At 31.4% G+C, this 18150-nt stretch overlaps 1 long non-coding RNA gene across 1 annotated transcript; it reads right to left on the bottom strand.

Annotated features, from left to right (window-relative positions):
- Positions 1–11121: 11121 nt before the first annotated feature.
- LOC107842148 lies at positions 11122–16708 on the bottom strand. Its single transcript, XR_001665638.2, has 3 exons — positions 16630–16708; positions 12012–12058; positions 11122–11831 (listed from the first exon to the last, which is right to left on the bottom strand). It is a non-coding gene; the product is annotated as an uncharacterized LOC107842148 (long non-coding RNA).
- Positions 16709–18150: the final 1442 nt, after the last annotated feature.

The following is an 18150-nucleotide window of genomic DNA, read 5'->3' on the forward strand; positions in this document are numbered from 1 at the left end:
GTTCCAACCATTCTCACTAGAGTTACCTGTATATTAGGGTCACTCACTTGTTGTCCTTACTAGTGGCGCGGTAATGACCAAGACATTACTAAGTGACAATTTTGTGTATTGCTTGGACTTGGTTGGTATTAGATGTTAAGATGTGACCTTAGGGGATTTTGTGGAAGAGGTGGACAGTTTGTCTTGAAATAGATTTGAGTTCTGAATTTGAATTTATGGTAAGGTGGAGATTGTTAGAGTGGTGACCCGAATTTTGTTGGTCCGGCCCTGAAAGTTTCACGGTGCGACTCATGTTCGTGATTTTAGTGGGTTATTTTCGTTATTTAGAAAATTCAACCTTCACCATAATATACTCTCTCTCCATTATTGTGAAACCTCCTCTGCCACTGCCCGTGGTTTTTTCCCGTAAGAATTTCCACATAAATCTATTGTCGTTCTTGTTTTCTTTCATTTCTGATTTGCTTATTCTGTCCTAATCATAACAGAAGTCTAAATAAATCTCAATTAATTTGGAAGGGGACTATCAAATAATATACATGGAGTAAGGAGAAGTAGCTACGTACCACAACTAATACATAATACATCATGGCATAGTCCACAGAAACACACAATGATATTTATAAGCAAGAAATATGTCTAAAGATTCTATAGAAACTCAAAAATCACGCTACAGAAAGACCATTAAAATATATGTTAAATTTCTTCACAACTGTTACGAAGAAGTGAAACGAGACTTACATTAAATACAAAATTGCAGCATATATGAGCATATGATTATAGATATACCAACTGAATTCTAAAATTAATGTACTAATGGTAATATGACAAATTAGTTCTGAAACTGTAAATGCACTATATAGATTACCTATAATCTATAGGTACATACACACATATATATATAAAGGGACCATTGGAGGCTACTGATGTGTCATGCCTCAATGATCAGGAGACCAATTTATTTATTTTGTTAGATTTTTGACTTTTTTCTCTCATTTTAATACAGTAAATAAATAATTAAATCCAATAAATTAGTGATTAATGCAATTAAAGGTGCACTAACAGCAAAATTGAAAGGACGATCCTCTTAAAAATGCAAGAAGCAAAGAGTGCTAATGAAGAATGGAACTAAGGCTTCGATATTTGTTTTGGAGTGTTTCTTGGTGATGGGAGTTGATGAGCGAATCAAGATTGAGAAAGAGGTGAAAGAAGCGGCAGAGAAGGCAGTGTTTTTATGGAGAAAGTGGTTGATTTCTGAATGAGGTTTACGAAAATCTTATGCTATGGATATGAGGACTTTGCTATTGCTAATTGGATGTTTTGGAATTCCAAGAGGATTTACTAATGTGTATATAAGGGATTTTCTTTTGCCAAGTCCGTTCTAGAAGAATATGAATGGTGCCCTCATGCGATCAAATATCCTCATGGAAAAAAAATGTAAACATTTTTTACCCTACGATGGACTTCACTTCTTGCATTCTTAAAGGGAGAACAAATCTGACCATCAGCACTTGCTTGGTGCTGCTCTTTTGAAAAAATGTATACTTAAATGAAGGTTTCCTGCCCTTCTATTTACTGGTGTCTTTCACTACTCGATGTTTCTTGCTTCCCCCGGTATTATCCTTCCCTTTTTATTCATGTCAATAGCTTCAAGGCATTTTTCCTTTATCATACCCCAAAAGACACCAAGAGACCCCGAGGATCTCTGTTTGGAGATAGATGAGTAAAGCTCTTGAATGAAGGATTATTTTCAATTTCTTGATATCATGAACCATTTGATTGTTGCTTAGTTTGTTAACTATGCATTACCGGTTTGTCTAATTATTGTAGGATTCTTCCACGAAAATTGGGATTTTCTATTTTCCTTTTCTTCTGTGGATGCTATGATGTCCTCTATTGGAAAATCCAGTACTTCCTTTACATCTTCCTCAAAGTTAATACATTAACAATCACTAGATTTAGCTACATTGGCACCATAGTCCCCTCGTAATTGCAGAAACATAAAAAGAAAAAAAGATTCTCCTGTATTGACTTATGTACATGGAAATATATGTTTGAGTGTTTTGTGCAACCATTTCATAGGATGCCAAACTCAAAATATATGGAGATATAGCAATATAGAGCTGAAAAGGACGAATAAAAGAATAAAGATGCTCATATTGGTACAGAACACAGAAGAAGCAAATAAAACAGATGCATTAGTGAATAGACAGATTGAATTTTTCTTCTATTGAAGCTCTTTAGATGTTTTGTACTTTCTTTTTTTGTAAGCATTATTGAGTATGCGTACGTGTATGTCGTTTAGTTGGAAAAATAAAAAAAGTGGAGTTCTGGATCTATGTTTTGCTTACCCTCTTTAGATAGCTACCTAGTATAGTCTATGTGCTTTGGGTCCTCACCAAGTAGTCTACCTATGGTAAATTTTCTCAATTTCATCTCTTCCTCTGTTTTCTTTAATTAGCGATTTGGAAAACGTTGACGACATCCCACAAAGATTTTAATCTTTCAAGAGTAGTTTTGCTAAGGTTATGAAAAGGAATATAGAGTCTTAGGTATAGATTTCCTAGGCTTGTCCACTGCATTAGCAGCTGCAGTGATCACATTTAGCTCAAATTTGACTACTATTGCTGACTTGAATAAGTTTGAGGCAGATACAAGAGGTGAATTTGGTATTAGTTCTACTTCTAAATTTGGTTCTGCAGACCTTAAGTTAGTTAGTTTTACTCAATATTTCTTATATCATTACTATTTTATGGATTTTTTTGGGTCTAAAATAGTGTTTTATTTGTTGTTGTGATTTACAGGAAAATAGTTCATACAAATGAGAACTTTTGGTAACCTTTCTTTAGCTCTAGGATGTACCTTTTTTTCTAAGTTGGGGTTTATCAAAAACAACCTCTCTATTTCATTTGAGATAGTGTTATGGACTGAGTACACTTTACCCTCCCCAGACCCCACTTTGTGGGAATATACTGGGGATGTTGTTGCTGTTATAATTAATGGTCTAAAACACATCTAAAATGTCTCCATTTTCTTGAGTTAAAGTATCAGTGGTGTGAAAGTTTTCTACCTAAATTATCACCAACTATTTGTCAAAACACATCTCAACTATCAATTGTTCAATTCTCTTATCTGATGATGGTTTTTCTTTAAGTAGGAAAAGTGAACAAAAGTGGACAATTGATATTTGATGTGTGATTTCGATAAATAGTTGGTGGTAGTTCAAGTAAGAAACTATACTCGTGATGGTTGTGGGATGTAAGTCGAAGTCAAAAAATTGAGATATTCTAGGTGTTTTTTTGACCCTTCTCCCTTTGACTTATATATTATATAAGTAGTAGTGGTTTATAATAAGAAAGTAAAGGGTGAATTACTCTGACAAAGAACATAATGAGAGAGTTTAAAACTTCAATACTAATGCTTTTGAATTCCAACATTGACTTGGTAGAAGTTATATACAATAATTTTTATTATTGAAATTGTATCAAATAGTATACTGTCTCAAAATGAGAAGAATAGCCTATAAGTTGGAAAAAACAATAAAATGTAATTGTAAAGTCATTCAACAAGAACAGTAGAAAAACAACTTTTCCCAATGCAGACTAGTATTGATGTTCCATTGAACTTGCTAATACAGAAAAGTCAATTTCACATCTGTTGATATGAGGGAATCGGATTTCAACAGTTCAACGTTCAATAGTGCATACCTAGAGAAAGCAGTTGCATATAAAGCGAACTTCTCAGGTACTTTTCCCTAGCAAAATTGTCAGAATATACAGTAATAGAACTAAATGTATAAACAAGCATGTGTTATTTGTTGATGGACAATGGTTTTATGCTTTGTCAAACAACGTCATATGAAGATACTAATAAATTCCCTTTAGCTGTTTTTCCATATACATATTATTAGTTGTAGCATTGCTTTAGAATTACTTCACCTAGGTCAGCGTGGACATTTCTTATGAGACATCAATTCCAGAACGATATTTAATGTGGTTGATCCGTTATTCTGTTTTCTCTTCAAAACTTTGTCTTTGCCTTTGCCTTTGTCTTGATTATTTTAGTATCTGATCCATAATGTTGGTTTGGCATGCTGAGACGTCTTGGTGTAGCCATTAAATCCTCAATAATAGTTATGTTTGTGAATTTTACTCCTATTTTCTTTCCTGCAATCTACTTTTTAGAGTTAGTAAATTCTGAACTACTCTGTGTACTTAACGCAGTAGAATTAGCTCCACAATTTGACAATTCTTGCTTGTCTGTGCTAGTACCATCATACCCTAAGCTTGTCGATTTATTAACCATATTTGCACTAAAACTTAGAGTGTCATCCTTAGTAGGAGTGACTAATATCATCAAATTACGAGTTAAGCCTTTCTTAGAAGGAGCTGAACTTTCTGGATACTCGATCTCAGTTTCAATGTGTACTGCATCATCTTGGAAATGATGTGTTTCATTTTTTCCATCCAATTTGTTAGCTTCTCCATGATCAAGGTTCTTCACTGATGCCTCATTACATGTTTTCAAGATATTTAACGCATATACAAATTTCTGAAAATTTTATACTTCCTTTCCTTGTAAGCGTTATTGAGTACGTGCATGTTTTTGTGTTGGAAAAATAAAACAGGTGGAGTTTTGGATTTGTGCTTTGCTGACCCTCTTTGGATGGCTACTTGGTATAGTCTATGAGGTTTGGCTCCTCACTAAGTGATCTTCCTATGGTAAATTTTCTCAATTTCACCTCCTTCTCCACGTACACTCATAATTGTTAACATATAACATTTGTATATCCTATTATATTTTAGCAAACGGGGTGCATATAACCATGTATCTGAATTTCTGAAGATTAGTAAAGATTAATTCCTTCAGCGTATATGCATGGTATGAGATAGGAAAAATTTATGGTAGTGGCTTTCATCACTATGAAGGAAAATGTAGATTTGTACTGTATATCTTAGGACAGAATGTGTTGTTTTATTCGTGAAAGAAAAATTTGAAGCAATTGAGATTAAATGAGCTGAAGCAACTATTTGTTTCCTTGGTGAATGTGGCATGTACTTTCTTTTCTCACAGAGTTATTTGTGCTCGTGATTCAACATAAAGTACTTGCATATCTTCCTGGTTTTTGAGTAATGTGGTTTAGTACTCTTATTTAAGTAAGTCTTTCTTACAAAGACCATAAATACCAAGTTCTAGAGGTTGTTTGAATGAGATGAACAAGAAAAACATCTTGGGGTGTAAGCTGTCCTGGAATTATTTTATTACTTCTCACTGTGGCTGTTTAATATCACTTTTCCTCTGTAGTTATAAATGAAATAAAAAATTAGTTTATGCATCAAACAATTATTCTTCTCTTTCTATTGCTTTTCCTACTGTGAGTGAATGGAAATATAAAAAATTCTTGATGAACCAAACAAGATATGTGTTTTAAGTTTACACGTGCTTAGATTCCTCAAACTATTGTCATAAGAGCTATGGCAGAAATATAACAACAGTACTGACAATGCAGATTTCTCTTTGAATACAATAATGGTGATGGGGCGCTCTAATATTTGAGTATGGCTAGTTATCTTTTATCTTAAATTTTTAGATTGTTTAATTCATTTCTTAGGGTAAAAAAGAGTAATTATTTATTATTTTTCAGATTTAGTATCTTTAGGTTACTTCTCATTTAACTCCACTCATTTGCATATTTTACTGATACATTAAAGAAAAAAATTAAAAGTTCTAAACATATTGGATTGACCTTTTACATCAAATAAGTTATATATATAGAGAGAGAGAGAGAGTTCAATTGAGAGAAGTTGGAAAGAAACATGGCTTCAATATTCAATTTCTTCAAGGAATTAGTTCTTATGAAGGTTTATATGGTTGATGATTAACGCTAATGAAAATAAAATCATTTTGCAGTTACATCCAGATGATGTTTGTTGTAATAGTTGCATATGTTATATGTATCCTTCGGATCATCTTAATGTATATTTGGTACATGGCTCAACCATCATGCCTTCTGAATATTTTCATCTCCTGGACGTTAGTACTCCTCCAACTCCTGAGCAGTGTTTCTCTTTAGCCAAAGGTGAGTCTGAGTTTCTTGTATTATACATTTTCTTGTGGGAATAATTCTATATTACTTAATTGATATTTTTTTATGCGGCAGATAGTGCTAATTTGTAAATCACTATTTGGATGGTTGTTATGTAATGATTTATAATGTATTGTGTTATGTTGTATGGCATTGTTTAATGAATGCAATATTTAATAGATATTGTATCATTTTTCGTCGTTAAAACTACTATAAAAAAAAATTAGGATAAATGCTAAAATAAGATTATTAAATATCAATTAAAGATAGAATAAGAAAGAAATATGAGCTAACAATGCAATCAAATCAAATAAATTGTTATATAAAATGAGACTTTTCTTCATACCTAATAACGAATTTTAACAAGACAATCAAATTTAAGTGACAGTAAAACAAACATTATACTTAAATTAAAAACATAAGACAATAACATACAACAGGTAACAACCATCCAACCACACTAAGGAGGAATCACTTCCTTTTTTCGATGAAGGTAATTTATGTAAAAGATCGAAAGTAATTTTTTAAATATCATAAGAAAATAATTATATGAATCCATCTTTTTTCATACGGCGCAAGGTGCGGTCAAATTTACTAGTATCTTATTAAAAGTAACACTCCCTCTAGTCCAAAATAAGTTATTTTTTGAGGTATTTTTCAATTTTCAAAATAAGTGAATTGTTCATTTTTCAAAAGACATGTTGGAAATTTCTTCCAATTTTTTTCTTTATTTTTACTTTCTAGGTTATGAGTTCCAAGAGGCTTAATTGATAGTATTTTAATGTAGCTGAAATTTTAAAAATAGTTTGATAATATTAAAAGGATAGAAATGGAAAGTAAAGTACAATTTATTTCTTAATGTGTGAATTGAGGAAGTAATTGATATGCTGTATTTTCTATCAAATATTATGGAACACCAACGGAAGCAAACAGTTACAATGACTTTATGTGGGAAACCAACAGGCAAGACTGTACTTTTATTTATCAAATAGGCCTATTGTGGCTTTTAAATAGATATTGAGCAGAATATAATGAAAAATTAATTTTTTAAAAGAAAGGAATGTGATAGACTTATTTTAATTCATACGTATTTACCTTTTTGTCCCTAATATTATGATTTTAAAGGGACATAATCGTAATCCAACTTTCAACTTTGTGGCTTTCCACTTTTAGAATAGTTATGATATGATATGTTGATATAAATTGTATTTGTTGATACATTTGATATAGAGTGATTACACAAGAAACGAATACAATTAATGCATTTGTATTCATTGATACAAGCTATATCTAATGATACAAATTGTATTTGTTGATACAAATATAAAAGCTTCATTTGTATTTGTTTGAATCAATAATATACATCATTTGTCTTTCGATGGTTCTGCAATGAGTGTATATGAACTTATCATTTGTATTTATATATAAACAAGTATATCCATTATTTCTATTTGTATATAAATAATTATAGGTGTGAGTCTCTCTCACGCAATAGTGGTGGCATCTCAAAAGTTAAAGATTCAAAATTAAGCTACATTAAGCTAAGAGTTTACTATTGTCGAGGTTATTGACATTGAGTCTGTATTTTATGTTGGATCTCACTTATTTTGCGAAAAATCTACAAAGGTATACTATTTTAGTTTGAAAATTCATTTATTTTTAAAATAGTTTTGATATTATTCTAAAGTCTTCTCATATTTCATAAACTTCATACCTAATAAAGTTACATTATGAAAAAAGGGGAGTACTTAGTGTTACTTCTTGTTGACAGATGCACAATTACTGCCACTGCTATTTGAGTTTATCTTCACACTATTTTATCTATAAGAAAATGCTAATATTTCACTGTAATGTTAGTAAAAACCAGATACATAATATAGCAAAGGATGGTCAGCAAAGGTAATATTAATTACACTAAAAATACAGGTTGTATCAGCATGCATAATCCAATTGAGAAGGCTTTTTTGTAGGCTAAGAGTTCGAATTCATAGTGAAGGAGATAAGGAGGACGATTTAACATAGATAAGGGCGGAAGATTCTTCAAATCATATCCCATTACTATTGTCATTGTGTTTGTTGAAGCAATAGCTATTAAAGAAAAAATCGTGCAATAGAAGATAGGTTTTTGATTCGGCAAAATCTTTACACATTGTCTATCAATCACAACTGATCTATTCATTTCTTTGCTATTTATGATGGTCATGATGATTCCCATGTAAATCAACTATTTACATGATTAATATAACTTTAAAAAAGTTATCAAAGATATCAATTTAGTCAAAAAGAAGTAGTGAGTTTATATGACAACCACCATAACCATCATAAATAGCTAAGAAATGAACGAGTCAGTTGCATTGATAACCGATGCACAAATATTTGGTCGAATTAAAACCTAAGATTTCATAGCACGAGGAAAGTAGTAATTGGGTATTATAATCTAGGAGCAACTCTATAAAATGGGCCTCTCATTCCCTTCGTCATGAATCTGATCACTTGGCTAACGGGAAAAGCTTTCTTACCTTGATTCTGTATTGATAACCTGCATTGTTGATATAATCTTCCATATCTTTGTTGAACATCCTTAGCTAAATTATGTAACAGGTTTAACTACTATTATAGTGAATACTAACATTTTTTTATAGTAGTAGTGGTAGTAATAGCATTAGCAGCAAATATAGTAGTAATAGAAATTGTGCACCTGCCAACAAGCTATGTATTTAGTCTACATAGCAATGTATATTTACTATACATAGCTACACTACAAAAAAATAATAGGAGTAATACATAACTACACTTCACTTTTTATAGAATCTTTCTCCTCTTTCTTCAAATCTCGCTCGCCTATCTCCTATCTCTCTCTTCTCTCCTACTTTCTCCCATCTCACTCTCTTTCTTTTCTTTTCTCTATATCTTTCTCATTGCATTTCTTTCTTTCTCTTTTTTTTGGCCCAAATAAGTTATAGTAAAATTAGACATTTCTCCTTCTTATTAAATATAAAGTTTATCATATTTAATTTATTCTTGAATGAAAGAATAAGAAATGAACCATTCATAAGCATATACAATTTCTATCAACACAAGTTGCCCATTCATAAGCATATACAATTTCTATCAACACAAGTTGCAAAACCGCCTTCACATTGCAAATAAAAACCATTAGAGTTGTAGTCATTGATGCAACTTGATACAATTATATTTGTTAATATAATTGTATATGGTGATATAAATTGTATTTGCTGATATACTTGATATAAAATAATTATGCAAGGAATGAATACAATTAATGCAATTGTATTCATTGATAAAACTTGTATTCAATGATACAAATTGTATTTGCTGATAAAAATACAAATGCTTCATTTATATTTGCTTGAATTAATCGTATACATCATTTGAATTCTAATGGTTCTGTAATGGATATATACAAAATTATCATTTGTATTTATATATAAAAAAGTATATGAATTATTTTTATTTGCTTGAGTCTATCATATACAAATAAAAATATATCATTAGATTTTAATGGTTCTGTAGTGTGTATATACAACTGCGTTTTTTATATTTGTACATAAAAAAGTATATGGATTATTTGTATTTGTTTGAGTCCATCATATATAAATATAATGAATTCTTTGATATAAATGTATCATTATACAAACTAAAACTTTATACAAATACAAAGAGGGAGGGGGAGAGAGAGGGGGAGGTACAAATATAAATTAAAAAGAGGAAGAGAAAAAATAGAAAGAGAGGTAAAATGATAATAATATACAAAGAGGGAGAGAGAGAGAGATTAAAATTAAAAAACACAAAATACAAAATGAAAAGGAAGAGAGACAAATGAAATACAAAATGCAAAGAGAGAGAGAGAAAGAGAGAGAGAAAGGGGTGAAAATATAAAATACAAAAAGGGAGAGAAAGAGAAATAGAGAGAGATGCAAGGGAGATTGGGGAGAGAGGTGAGAGAGATTTTTTTTCCTTAGTATCACAAACAGCAGCTAAAAATTATGGAACTCGAATGTCAAAATACTTCAAAAAATTATTCTTAACAACATTGAAGAAAACCTTAAGGCATGGTTTAACTGAACGACAACCAGCCACCTCCGGTAATGACCCACTTTTCTACTCTTTCAGAATTTCCACCTCTCTCCTCACACTTAAATTTAGATACAATTAGTTTTCCTAGTGGTTTTTATGCTTCAAAAATACCATCAGTCGGTCTAGTGCCCATTCATCATATGTTTAACTTAGAAAAGAGATCACTGTTGTATAAGGGGTTCATCAAAGAAAATGGAGGGACGAAGAGGTAAATATAATGAATCAAATTAAAGATCTCCAATATTGTTATTTTTAAATTTATTTTTTATTAGTCAGATCTAGAGGAATTATGGAAAATAATTCCACTATGATGTGGGATAAATGTAGGCTGTCAAATTGGCTTGTTTCATAGCAAGCATATTCTTATTCGATTATCCCAATAGGAAGATTTTGTTAACCTAATTTCAAAGGGAGTCTTTTATATCACATGCAAGGAGAGATAGTATATCTGATGAGAACTTTGATCTACAACTCGAGGTGTAAGTAAATGAAGAAATCTCAATGGCTATGGCATTGATTTTATTTCCAAACCTACTACCCACCTTCTTTGTTAAAGAATGTTTTTCACTTGGGATTGCCGTAGGTAAACCAATATATTTAGATCAAGCAACTATTAATAATGTCCAGCCTAGTTGTGCATGTTTCAAGGTTCTGGTGGATCTAAAGAGACGTTTCCTAAGGTGGTCCAGATGAACATTGCAAATGATAAGACTGAAAGAAATGAGAACAACTATAGTGAATATCAGATTAGACTATGTCCTTAAGTATTGTTGTGAATGTCAAATTGAAGGACATGATAAGAGTACTTGCAGAGTTCTGCAAAAATCAAGGATTAAGAAAAAGTACAGTTCATATCATGTTAATAAAAATAGTTACAATAATCAGATCATGCAGAATACTCAAGAAAAATAGATCTCAAGATTACAAACTAGAAGGGCCAAAGTTCTGTCAAGTGGGAGAGGGGTGAGGGATCCAAGCAAGTGGAAGTAGTTAGGGATAGGAGAAGTAGTTCCAATCGTGACAATCAATCTCTTCCATTAATCAATTCCAAGCTTTAGTAAGTAAAGATAAGATGCCAGCGGAATGTAGCACTAAAGGCAACACCATTGCTATAATAAGTAGAGAAGATAATATGCAAGCAGAATGTAGAAATAAAGACAACTCTGCAACTACAATGACTAGTCAACAACATATTAACCAAGGAGATAGGGATAAAGGTGAAAAAGAATCAACAAAATATTTGGTCTCTAAGGCTTTTACTTCCATATTGCCGTAGAAAAATTCATCGCCAGTGCAGAGAAGTGTTGACAAAGGAAATAAAGTTGCAGTAATGAGCAATGCACATGATATGCAACAAAACGGCAAGTTAGAGCAGCTCAAAGGTGAAAAATAGTTAACATAAATATCAGAGAGGAAAAGAAAAAGCTATAGAATGCAAATGAAAGAGTAAATAGTGCTCCTAAAAAGTTTCTAAGTGTTGATCTGCATGGTCAACATGATGGTAGTTGCAAGAATCAAGTAGTTAAAGAAAATTTAGACTACTAGGAAGAAGATACCAGCATTGCTTATGATTTCCCAATTGATAAAGGAGATCTTCACGTGAATTCATAGGTAGAATCTTAGGATGATAGGTTTGTATTGATGGAGATACCTATAGTTATGCAATAGATGAATCATAATTGGTTAGATTCCATGGTTAGGATGAAATCTTCTAACATAATCTTGCATGAGATTGTATCTCATATCTTTGGAGAAAACAATGGTGGAGAAGTTGAATACCAAGAACAGATTCTCAAGGATATCACTAGATCAGAGATGTAAGATAACTTACTGGAGAATATTTTGATAGAAGAAGGCATACACCAATAATGCTAAAATCTGCACGAAGGGGAAAAAACAAGGTAGTGGAGAGCATGGTCAGCCAATCAAATTTCAGCCAAAAAGACTCAAATCAACCCCCATAAGATATCAATGAAGGCTTTTATATCGAATATAAGATCTGTGAAATCTCAACAAGCTTTTCAATGGGTGCAATGCTTCACAAGTTCCATAATATTTCATTTATTGGCTTAGTGAAAAAATTTCAGAATTCCAGACACATCAATAAATATACGAGGAGATTGAAGATGTCAAGTGATATAGCATATTATGATGGAAAGATTTGGTGTTTTATAAATAATGATGTAGATATAATAGTTATTAAGGAGATAGATGAATAGCTAACCAAGAAATTAAAGCATCATTGTCATACAAACAACTTATATATTACATAGGATTATGCTAAATGGACTTTTGATGAAAGAATGATCCTTTGGGAGGATTTATATCAGTTGAAATAAGAAATGGATAATCCACAGTTGATTAGAGGTAATTTTAATGTGGTACTTAATTTAGAAGAAAATAATTGTGATTTACTAGTTAAAGATGTTGATTGTGAAGATTTTGGGAATTGCATATCATCTTGTGATTTAACAAAAAAATAATTTAAGGGAAGTCAATGGTAGGGTAGGTAATGATTGTATTTTTAAAAATTAGACAGGATTCTAATCAATCAACTGATGCAAGATTGGTTCAATCATACTGAAGTTTAACATTTACCAAGAGCGGGATCTAAATATGCACATATGTTGCTGACAGATGAAGCTAGGGTGTCCATTCATAGGAAACCTTCTAGGTTTTCTCAAATTTTGGATGAAGAATAAATTCTTCATGTATATTTTTAGATAGAATTGGACTTCAAATGCTTCTCAAAATTCTTTTTTAGATTTCAAGGATAATATCAAGAATGTTAAATCAATGCTGACAAAATGGAGTAGAGATACTTATGATAACATTTTTATGCAACTTATCATTATAGAATAGATTGTGGAGATTAAAGAAAAGTTGTTTGATGAGGTTCCCATAGTTAAAAATAGAGAAGTGTTGCAAAAAGCTCAAGTTCAATATTGAAGATGTCTACTCTTTGAAGAGATATTTTGGTAACAAAGGGTAGGATATGACTAGTTTGAGAATGGCGACAGAAATACTAAAATCTTCCACAGTATTGTGAAATAGAGAAAAAAGAAACTACATTTGTAAAGGATTCTAAACAATCAGGGAAATTTGTTAGAGGATGAACAAGACATAGAAACAAATGTAGTTAATGTTTATTAGAATCAGTTTTATGAAGAAAGAGATGCCACATCTTTCTAACTTCATAGACATATTTTAGAATCCATTGGGGATCAAGAAAATGTAGAGCTTTGTAGACAACCTAATTTAAATAAGGTTAAAAGGGTTGTTTTAAAATTAAATGGGGACAATTTTATTGGTTCAGGTGTTCTAATAGGAAGATTCTATCAAGGCTATTGGGAGATTATGGAGAATGATATTCTCAAGCGGGTACATGATTTTTTTAGGGGTGATACTTTTCCTAAATCCATTACCCATACTAATTTGATTTTTCTACCTAATAAGGACCAGGTAGAAGCTTTTAACCTTTTAGTTTGAGCAATTTTATTAACGAGATAATCTCCAGGTTGTTCATGAATGATAGATGTGATTTTTCCCAAATTAATCTCCTGTAATCAATAAAGTTTTTTGAAGGGCTGAAGCGTCATCAAGAATGTGCTATTGACTCAAAAGATTGTCACTGATATTAGGAAGAAGGGTAAATCTTTCAATGTTATCATAAAGATGGATATGGCTAATGCTTTTATGACAGAATATCAATGTAATTTTTGATAAAAGTTCTAACAAAAATGGGTTTCTTAGAAGTATTTATTGATATTATCTGGAGGCTAATTTCAAACACCTAGTATTCTATCTAGATTAATGGTTAATCTCATGGTTTTTTTCATTCTACTAGGGGAGTGAAGCAAGGAGATTCTTTGTTTCTTGCTTTATTTATTCTATTTGTACAGCTTTTAAGCATGTCTTTAAACTCTTTATTTGAAGATACTCAATTTGTAGGGTATGGTTTACCCAAGTGGAGTGCTAACTTAAAGCATCTTGCATATGCAGATGACACTATTATATTTGCTTCAACTAATAAGTATTTTTTGGAGAAAATTGTGTAAATTTTGCAGGAGTATGATGTCCAATTGGGTCAGAAAGTCAACAAGGATAAGAATGCTTATTACATGCCTCAAAATGCAGTATCTGATGTGATAATATTAGTGGAAAAGTGCATAGGTTTCGGAAAGGCCACTTTCCTTTGAAATACTTAGGGTGTTCCATAACCCATGCTAGAAAAATTAAAGAACATTACGTTGATCTTATCAAGAGAGTTAAAAAAAATTTACGAGATTGGAAAAGGAATCTATTATCATGTGGAGGCAAAGAGGTGTTGATCGCAAGTGTTTTACCTATACATGTAATTTGAGCCATAGTTCCTCCTAAGTGTGTTATCAAGAAATTGCACAGAATCTTTGCTAAATTTTTTTAGAGTAATAAGATCACTGGCAGGAGAATATATTGGATTGCTTGGGATAAAGTTTGCTTTCCTAAACAGGACGAAGGACTAGATTTTAAATCTATATTTGATATCTTATAAGCCATGTATGCTAAACTATGGTGGATATTTAAAACTAAAAACACTTTTTTGGGCTATCTTTTTAAAAAAATAAGTGTTGTAAGAAACAATTACCTTCATTGGCTAACTAGGGGAAGGTTCCCAACAGTGAAAATATATACTACACAATAGAGACTACATTGAACAATACCTATGGTGGGAACCTAAGGGAGGTTTAGTAACTATTTGGTATGGTAATTAGATAATGCTTGGTACACTTTATAATAGCAATCACAGTGACTTCTTGTCATCCTTTTATGGAAATTGGAGTGTTTATGAATGAAGCAGGCTGAGACTATGAAAAAATGAAAAATTAGATACCTGACCACATTGTGGATCATGTTAGACAATATATGGATCATGTCAGTAAATCTGTGATGGGCGATAAGCCTTGGTGGAATAAGAGAAGTTCTGAAAAAAATTCAGTAAAGAGTGCACGAAAATTCTTGAGAAAAAAGTATGAAGTTTCAAATTATTTTAAAAGGATCTGGGTGAAAGGCCTTCCTTTTAAAATTTTATTCTTTGGGTGGAGAGTATGGATCAACAGTTCTCTATTGCAAAAATTTTGGTTAGCTGGAACTCTTACAACTCTCAATTTTATTTTTATTTTACAGTACCAGTTAGAGAGACCATGGCACACCTTTTTCTAAAATGAGAAATAGCTACCAATGTTTGGAATTATGTGTCAAATGAAGCTAGTATCATTGGTCTTTCAATTCAAGTAAAACAAACCATGAAAAAGTGGTGGAATGCACATGTAAATGCTAGGCAAAAGGTGATCTTTCAAGCTATTCCTAATATTGTTTTATGGTTTATACGAAAATATAGAAAAGGGTATTACATGGAGGAATGTATTATCTAGGTAAAGTGTTGTATGATATTAACAGTACTCTTCAGAAGTTTATTAAATTGAAATTTCAATATACTGAGATTCTTAGAACTTGGCATTATATGGTAACTTTACTGGATGGTTATAGGCCATATTTTTAGTACTAATTAATGAAATAGTTACCACTACCCGCTAGTTGGTGGAAATATAACACAGATGGGGACTCAAGAGGTAATCTAGGTACTACTTCTATAGGTTTTTGTGTAATAAATAGTGATGGTGATTTAGTTGGTGCAAAGGGTTTGAAGATTTTTTATTCAACTAACCTGGTGGCTAAGGCTGTGGCTGTTGGAAAAGATTTGTAGTATTGCTTGGATATTGATTTCTGTAATATCCTTATTGAATTCGATTCTTTGGATTTGACGCACGTCATTAATGGAGTTTGGGAAGTCCCTTGGAGTGTGACAAAGGAGGTCAAGTTCATTAAAAGCTTATTGAGACTATGTCAGTAAGAGTACAACACTCCTTAAGCGAGGTAAATACTTTTGCTGACTATTTTGCTAACTTGATTTTTGATTTTGTAGGTATAGTTAAATGTAGGAATTTTCAAGAAGTTCCAATTAAAGGCAAAAGTATTATCAATATTGATAAGCTAAGTTTATTAAACATGAGAATCGAGCACTCTATTTCAAGTTTTACAACTTAGACGGTCATAGTTTCGTATAAACTTATATGATATGAATACTAATTGCTAAGTTTAAAAAACTAGCCTATTAATACACTTTCTGAAGTCTGAATTAAGTTTTGTTGGCTACTATATCATGAACCTGGCGAGAGTTTTGAGGTGTTACATATGGTATGAAACCATGACTCACACGTTAATAGTAGGAGATTTTTTAATATTTCGTTTAATATTTATGCACTTATGTCATAGATCTTACTAATTCACACTAATTTTGATGCCCTTCACTTAAAATGATGGCATTAACCTATGTGGGTTCAATCCATTAAAGAAAAGTGTGTACAAACTAGGGTGTTAGTACAAATTTGTAGAGTTTTCAGTTGTACCTCTATTTTCCTCTTGAAAATTTCAGCTTGATACTTTGACTAGCATGACCAGATAAATCCTAATAGCTTGAAGTAGCTCGACCCAACCTCAAAATTATTTAAAATTAGATAAATTTTGTAGGATTTAAATATCAATGGTGGTATCAATCTCCTTTGAAGATTCAACCCATTGAAATTTAGATCTAAGAAAATAAATCTAATCTACCATAACCATAATACCTGAAAATTGTGTTCAAGAATCTACTGTGATGAAGAGGTTGAACAGGTTCAATGAACAGCTCCGATCCATTTGATTGCTCAGTTTGGAATGCATGATTGAAGAAGAAACACCTTGTAGCTGCTGAAAAACCTTTTCATAGATCTGATTCATCGTCTCTTTATGAGAATTCAAGTTTTGAGCTTTTATGAATTTCTCCGACAATGGAATTCTCTAGAAATTCATGTCTGTTGAGCTATCTTGGATATGTTACTTTCCTAATTAATTATTTAGGTTCACATTTTTTTGCATTTCGTTGTTTCCTTTTTGGACTTTTGGCACTTTGGGCCACTTGTGTGTACTTTGTTTTGATTAATAAAGTGGCCCATTGGGTCTTTAATTATTAAAAAAAAAGAGTAGCTATGGATCATAATTAGGTGAGTGTATCTAAGGAGGGTTAAATTTCATCCTTGAATTAGTATTTATGAAACTTTTTTTTGATAGTATCACTTAATATTTATCAAATAAGAAAATGTGTAATTTTTTAAAAACGAATGTGTCACATAAAATGTTACAGGAAGTATATTTTTATCAAACAATATTATGCCCCCGAATTGACAAGTCTTTAAAATGAAATAAAGTACTAGGATTGAAATTGTCATTAAGTGTGAGATGAGCAAATTTCTTGCATGAATTAAACGTGTTTAGGGTGCAAATAGGGCGGCTCAAGCACTTCGGTGGTCTAAGGAGAAGAAAAATAAATGGACTCCTTAAATTTCTAAGAAAAATAAATATATTTTTTATTAAGTCTATGTTTTAATTTTTTTGAGATGTAAAGTTGTTAATATTATTTTATAACGATTTCTTGTAGTAATTCTTTTTCCGTCAATATAATTAATGTATTTAATCTTTTTTAGACATAATACTTTAAAGTTTCAGTATACATCAAACTTCTTCTAATAATTCTTTACTCTTTTATAATAAATTTATTTTTTCTACGAATAATGTTTAATATTTTTTATAAAAAGTATATAATCTATTATTGTAAAAATAATGAGGCCCCTTAAATTTGGGGACCTAAGGCGGTTATCTATTTTCTAAATAGGTAGAGCCGGCCCTGGTGCAGACACTGTTTTTCTATCTTTTGACAAGTGTTAAAGCCCTATGATAGAAACGTGTGAGTAGTTGACAAGATTTGGCGCAATCTTTTTTGCATTACATAGATTTTCAAAGGTTCCCTCATTACTCTACCTAATGTTATTTTATTATGCATTCTATTTAATTCTTTCTCTATTCTAAAATATATTTTTGAAGTTTGAGATACT

The sequence above is a fragment of the Capsicum annuum genome, chromosome 9 (assembly GCF_002878395.1).
Source record: "Capsicum annuum cultivar UCD-10X-F1 chromosome 9, UCD10Xv1.1, whole genome shotgun sequence".
Taxonomy (NCBI): Eukaryota; Viridiplantae; Streptophyta; class Magnoliopsida; order Solanales; family Solanaceae; genus Capsicum; species Capsicum annuum.